The following is a 7,575-nucleotide window of genomic DNA, read 5'->3' as shown; positions in this document are numbered from 1 at the left end:
TAGATGCAGAGAAAGCTTTCGACAAAATTCAACACCCATTTATGATAAAAACCCTGCAGAAATTAGGCATAGAGGGAACTTTCCTCAACATAATAAAGGCCATATATGACAAGCCCACAGCAAACATCATCCTCAATGGTGAAAACCTGAAAGCATTTCCACTAAGATCAGGAACAAGACAAGGTTGCCCACTCTCACCACTCTTATTCAACATAGTTTTGGAAGTTTTAGCCACAGCAATCAGAGAAGAAAAGGAAATAAAAGGAATCCAAATCGGAAAAGAAGAAGTAAAGCTGTCACTGTTTGCAGATGACATGATCCTATACATAGAGAGTCCTAAAGATGCTTCCAGAAAACTACTAGAGCTAATCAATGAATTTGGTAAAGTGGCAGGATACAAAATCAATGCACAGAAATCTCTGGCATTCCTATATACTAATGATGAAAAATCTGAAAGTGAAATCAAGAAAACATTCCCATTTACCATTGCAACAAAAAGAATAAAATATCTAGGAATAAACCTACCTAAGGAGACAAAAGACCTGTATGCAGAAAATTATAAGACACTGATGAAAGAAATTAAAGATGATACAAATAGATGGAGAGATATACCATGTTCTTGGATTGGAAGAATCAACATTGTGAAAATGACTCTACTACCCAAAGCAATCTATAGATTCAATGCAATCCCTATCAGACTACCACTGGCATTTTTCACAGAACTAGAACAAAAAATTTTGCAATTTGTATGGAAACACAAAACACCCTGAATAGCCAAAGCAATCTTGAGAACGAAAAAAGGAACTGGAGGAATCAGGCTCCCTGACTTCAGACTACACTACAAAACTACAGTTATCAAGATGGTATGGTACTGGCACAAAAACAGAAAGATAGATCAATGGAACAGGATAGAAATCCCAGAGATAAACCCATGCACATATGGACACCTTATCTTTGATAAAGGTGGCAGGAATGTACAGTGGAGAAAGGACAGCCTCTTCAATAAGTGGTGCTGGGAAAACTGGACAGGTACATTTAAAAGTATGAGATTAGATCACTCCCTAACACCATACACAAAAATAAGCTCAAAATGGATTAAAGACCTAAATGTAAGACCAGGAACTATCAAACTCTTAGAGGAAAACATAGGCAGAACACTCTATGACATAAATCACAGCAAGATCCTTTCTGACCCACCTCCTAGAGTAATGGAAATAAAAACAAAAGTAAACAAATGGGACCTAATGAAACTTAAAAGCTTTTGCGCAGCCAAGGAAACCATAAAGAAGACCAAAAGACAACCCTCAGAATGGGAGAAAATATTTGCAAAGGAAGCAACCGACAAAGGATTAATCTCCAAAATTTACAAGCAGCTCATGCAGTTGAATAACAAAAAAACAAACAACCCAATCCAAAAATGGGCAGAAGACCTAAATAGACATTTCTCCAAAGAAGACATACAGACTGTCAACAAACACACGAAAGAATGCTCAACATCATTAATCATTAGAGAAATGCAAATCAAAACTACAATGAGATATCATCTCACACCAGTCAGAATGGCCATCATCAAAAAATCTAGAAACAATAAATGCTGGAGAGGGTGTGTAGAAAAGGGAACACTCTTGCACTGCTGGTGGGAATGTGAATTGGTTCAGCCACTATGGAGAACAGTATGGAGGTTCCTTAAAAAACTACAAATAGAACTACCATATGACCCAGCAATCCCACTACTGGGCATATACACTGAGAAAACCAAAATTCAAAAAGAGTCATGTACCAAAATGTTCATTGCAGCTCTATTTACAATAGCCCGGAGATGGAAACAACCTAAGAGCCCATCATCGGATGAATGGATAAAGAAGATGTGGCACATATATACAATGGAATATTACTCAGCCATAAAAAGAAACGAAATTGAGCTATTTGTAATGAGGTGGATAGACCTATAGTCTGTCATACAGAGTGCAGTAAGTCAGAAAGAAAAAGACAAATACCGTATGCTAACACATATATATGGAATTTAAGGAAAAAAATGTCATGAAGAACCTAGGGGTAAGGCAGGAATAAAGACGCAGACCTCCTAGAGAACGGACTTGAGGTTATGGGGAGGGGGAAGGGTGAGCTGTGACAGGGCGAGAGAGAGTCATGGACATATACACACTAACAAACGTAGTAAGGTAGATAGCTAGTGGGAAGCAGCCGCATGGCACAGGGATATTGGCTCGGTGATTTGTGACCACCTAGAGGGTTGGGATAGGGAGGGTGGGAGGGAGGGAGACGCAAGAGGGAAGACATATGGGAACATATGTTTATGTATGACTGATTCACTTTGTTATAAAGCAGAAATTAACACACCATTGTAAAGCAATTATACCCCGATAAAGATGTTAAAAAAATTCAATTGAAAGCCATTACAGAAGACTTAAATAAATGGAGAAAGGCACCATGCTTAGAGATTGTATCTATTAACATTGTATACATGTTAATTATCTCCATTTTATTGATTTAATTCAACCTGAATACATGCCCAACAGATTACATTATGGAATTTGACAAGATATTTCTAAAATTTATATAAAAATGCAAAAGATCAAAAATGCCAAGATACTCTCGATGAAGAAGAGTAAGATAGGGTACTTACCAAGATTTATATTAAAGCTATTATAATTTAGACACAAGTACTCACTAGGACATAGATATCCCCTCACTTAAACTTAGTTACAGCTTTTAGATATACTAAGATATGTACATAAGTAAACTAAGAGAAAGACCAGAAGATAAACCCATACATATATGGACACTTGCTATATGATGAAGTTGGTATTACATGTTAGTCAAGAAAAGACGAACTTTTCAATTAAGAATCTTGAAACAATTGGTTAATCATTTGGAAAGAAATGGAATTGAACTCCTTGTTCACACTATACATACACGAAAATCAATATGAAGTGAATTAAAGACCAGTCTTTGAAAGGGAAAAGTTCTAAAACTCTTAGCAGAAATTATTAGAGAATTTAAAAAATAAATTCAGGGTAGTATATAAGTCAGAGTTCAGTCAGAGAAGTAGAACCAGTAGAATGTGGAATATGTGTGTGTGTTTGTGTATGTGTAAAAGGATTTGTTCCAGGAATCTAACTTTCTTGCCTCCTTGTAAGGAGCTATTTTCTCCCTATCTGATCCTGAATCTTCAAGTCCACAGGGCAGGAAATCAGGAAGAATAGATGAATGTGGCATGAGGGAGAGGAAGAACAATCTAGAACACCCAGGGCCAAGCTGAGGGACACAGGATAGATTGAAACCTGTGTCAGTTCTTGTTGTCTGTGACCTTGATGCTACACATGTCCTCTTTGTCACAGAGCTAAACACAATTACTTGGCCAACAAATAAGAGAAGCTGAAGAGAAATCCAGGGGAAGATGAAGTAGTTCCAGATCGGGCCACACCTCATGTCAATGAGATGCACCAGTAGATCAGAGACAATGTGTGTGAGCTACAAAGTGGCTGGTGCTTTGCTTTTGCCCTCCAAGTCTCCTACAGGAGTCTGTCTCTCTTGTAGTCGACCCTAACTAGAAATACTATATACAAAAGGGAATTCTGGGAAATGTAGTTTAGCCTAGCCAAGCTGACATAGTACAAAGCCACCAGAGGTGGAAATATTTTTCTTAAGACACAATGAGCAGGGAATTCCCTGGCGGTCCAGTGGTTAGGACCCTGTGCTTCCAATGCAGGGGGACTGGGATCGACCCCCTGGTCAGGAAACTAAGATCTTGCAAGATGTGGGGCCAAAAAAAAAAAAAAAAGACAAAATAAGCTGTAATAGCACATGTTAAAGTAGTTTTATTCAAGAAGGAAAGATGAGAAGTATATTTTCTGGGCTCCTGAATATTTGAGAATATCTTTTTCTTGATATCATATTTCATTCAGAGCTTAGGTTCGTAGAAAATTCTTCATTTATGATTTTTCCCCTCAGAACTGTAAAATTTGTGCTGTTTTTATTTTTCCCTTAATATTCCTGAAACAAAAGCAGAAATTTATGAAAGTTTTTGGCTACCTTTTAAGCAATATTTTTTGTCTGAATAGTTTATAGTATTCATTCTGTCTTTCTAACCTAAACCTTTTGTCAAAATGTGGTAGATACACAGTAATGTTTCTAGCCATAAAAAAATTCCTAGCCTTCATTGCAGTTAGAGGTGGTCATGTAACGTAGTTTGGCCAGTGATCCAATAACACATGAAGAGAGTTTTTGCTTTCCTAATATATCTCTTCTTTTTTGCCGCTTTTTTCCTGCTCTTGAAACTGGAATAAGACATTGGAGATGAAGCAGCCTCCACATGACTATTCATTCTCTCTTCATGTTCACTGGCAATACATCAGTGAACAAAATAGTCAGACCTCTCCCTAACTTTAACTTAGGTGCAGCTTAAACTCTGCTGTATATCAATGTGTAATAATATAATTAAATAAGTAAAATATGCAGAATATTGATGATGATAATAAGGGCTATGGGAAAAATAATATCAGAATATGGAACTCCAGGAGGCTGGTAGGTGCAAAATAAAATAGGGTGGTGAGGAAACTTTCACTGATAAGATGATATTTGAGTAAAGATGAAAAATGTGAAAGAGCAGCCCATGAAGTTAGCTAAAGGAAGAACAACCAGTGGTATCTGGGAATAAACAAATGCAAAGACCTGAGCCATGAATGTACCTGCTATACCTAAGGAACACCAAAAAGTTAGTTTGGCTAAAATTCAGTGGGGATGGGGAGACTAGTAGGAGATGAAATTAGAGAGGAAGCAGGAGAACAATTAGTGTAGGGCTTTTCCACCATTGTGCAGAATTTGGCATCTAATTTGAGTGAGATAGAAAGCCACTAGAGGATTTTGAACAGTGGAGGGAATGTTCTGATTTACAATTTTTAAATATTTTGTCTTGTTTATAAACTTTTTATTTTGACCTAATTTTAGACTTACAGAAAACTTGTAAAAATAGTACAAAGAGTTCCCTTATATCCCTTATCCCACTTCCCCTATGTTAACATTTTACATCAAAAATGGTAAATTAATACTAGTGCAATATTATTAACTAAGCTACAGGTCTTATTCAAATTTCATATTTTTTCCTTCACTGTGTCCTTTTTCTGTTCCAGAATCCTGCTCTGGGTCCTATATTACATGCAGTTTTGTTTTGATTTTTCCTCCTTAGTCTCTTCCAGTCAGCAACTGTTTTTCACTCTTTCCCTTGTCTTTCATGACCCTGACACTTTGGAAGAATACTAATCAGTAATTTTGTAGAATGCCCCTCAAATTGGATTTGTCTCATATTTTCTCATCATTGGAAAGAGTATTAGCTCAGGCTGCCATAACAAAATACCACAGACTGGGTGGTTTCAATAACAGATATCTATTTCTCTCAGTTTTGGAGGTTCAAAGTCCAAGAGCAAGGTTCCAGCCAATTCAGTTTCTAGTGTGAGCTCTCTTCCTGGTTTGCAGATGGCAGCATTCTCACTATGTCCTCATTTGATCTTCAGTGTGAGCATGCTGGCTCAGCGCATTTTGCTGGCAGGGGTGGTTGGAGGGGACCATTCTGAAGTCTCATAAGGACACTAATCCTATTGGATCAAAGTCCCATCCTTATGACTTCATTTAACCTTAATTACTTCCTTAGAGGCCCCATCTCCACACTGGGGGTTAGCTCCTCAATGTATGAATTTTAGAAGGGACACAAACATTCAGTCTATAACAGGTTTTGTATTTTTGGAAAGACTACCACCTACAAAAATATCTTTATGCATCATATCAAGGGATTCATGATATTGATATGTCTTATTACTGGTGATATTTATCTTGATCATTTGGATAGGTTGGTGTCTGCTAGGCTTCTCCCCTATAAAGTTACTTTATTTCCCTTCATAGTTAATAAGTATCTTTGGGGAGATGCTTTGAGACTGCAAATCCTGTTTCTTCTCAAACTTTTGCTCCCTCATTTTAGCATTCATTGGTGAATCTTGTCTGCAACAGGTATTACTAGGGCACTTACAATGATGATTCTCTATTTCCCCTTTCCATCTACATTTATTAACTGATATTCAATTGTGAGGAAAAGCTGTCCCTTCTCCTTCATTTATGCATTTGATTTTTATATTTGCATAGACTCACTGGGTATATATTATTCTAGGGGTTAAACTCAAACACTGTTTTTATTATTCACATTATTCCAGTTTTGGCCATAAGATGCTCCTTCAGATTAGCTCCTCTGTTTTTGATAAGCCTCCAACTTTGGGGGGAGAATTTCCTTATCTTCTGACCTCACAAAATGTTTTAGGTTCACCTTGTGTTTTCTTTGCTCCAGCCTGCCCTGAAATCAAATTATCTAAGAAACCCTGGTTCCTTATGTTAGAGAATCGTGTTTAGAAACCAAGATCTGGTGCTAAGTGTGCTCATTGTTCTGGAGTGTCACTGCCTCTAGGCCTTCTCATTGAATGAGTTAGTTAGGAAATATATGAATGTATACTAACCCCCCCATATATATATATTTCTTTATCTGTCTGAATATATATCAAAAACCATGAATTTATACTGATGCCTCTTATTGTAATCCAATACCACAGGATTTATTTTAGCCTTCTTCCTTTCCTTATGTCTTTCTCCAATTGTAAGAAGCCTGGCTTTCACTATCTACAATATATGTACTTACTTTTCAATTCTAGTATACACACAAATGTAGTTTCAGGATTGCTAACTCATATCCCTGTGAGAAAAACATTTACTAACTAGATTACAGTGCTTAAGTCTTTAGCTTTGTGCTCACTGAAGATACTGCTTCTAAGTTACTTAGGTTAGTTGTTTCTTTTCCATCCCCTTAAGTATGGTCATTTTATTCTTTCACAATATATTTACTTTCATTTGTTAGTATTTGCATTCCAGTTTGTGTTGTCATCATTTCCTGCTTGGTTTTAATCATTTGCTTATTTAGGGGTATGTGAAGAGTATGCAAGACATTACTCATTCTAAGAGTTCTACAAAAAGATATAATCAGAGAAATGTTACTCTACTTCATCCTTGCTAACCTATTGCCATTCCCCTCTTCTTTCTATCCCTTTCCTTTAGGTATCAGTCTTGTTAGCTTTTGGTTTATCCTTCCTGTATTTTTTTTTGTACAAATAAACAGATGTTTGTGTATTTTCTTATAGCTCTTCTTTCTTATATGAAGGGTAGCATGCTATACTCTTTTGTGCTTTGCTATTTCTCATTTTATAGTATGTCTTAGAAATCACTTCATATCAGTTCATAAAGATCTTCCTCATTCCACTGTGTATACATATCATGGTTTTTTCAACCACTTTCCTATGAATGGGTATTTAGGTTGTTTCCAATACTTTGTAATTAAAAACAATATTATAATTAATATTTCTGTATATATATTTTAATATTGTTGGAGGTATATCTTTAGGATAGATTCTTAGAAACAGAATTGCTGGCCCCATTGGTTGAAAGGTAAATACATATGTAATTTTGTTAGACACCATGAAATTTCCCTCCAGAAAAATCGTACCAATTTGTATTGCCATCAGC

The sequence above is a fragment of the Lagenorhynchus albirostris genome, chromosome 2 (assembly GCF_949774975.1).
Source record: "Lagenorhynchus albirostris chromosome 2, mLagAlb1.1, whole genome shotgun sequence".
NCBI lineage: Eukaryota > Metazoa > Chordata > Mammalia > Artiodactyla > Delphinidae > Lagenorhynchus > Lagenorhynchus albirostris.
This window is presented reverse-complemented; position numbering follows the sequence as displayed.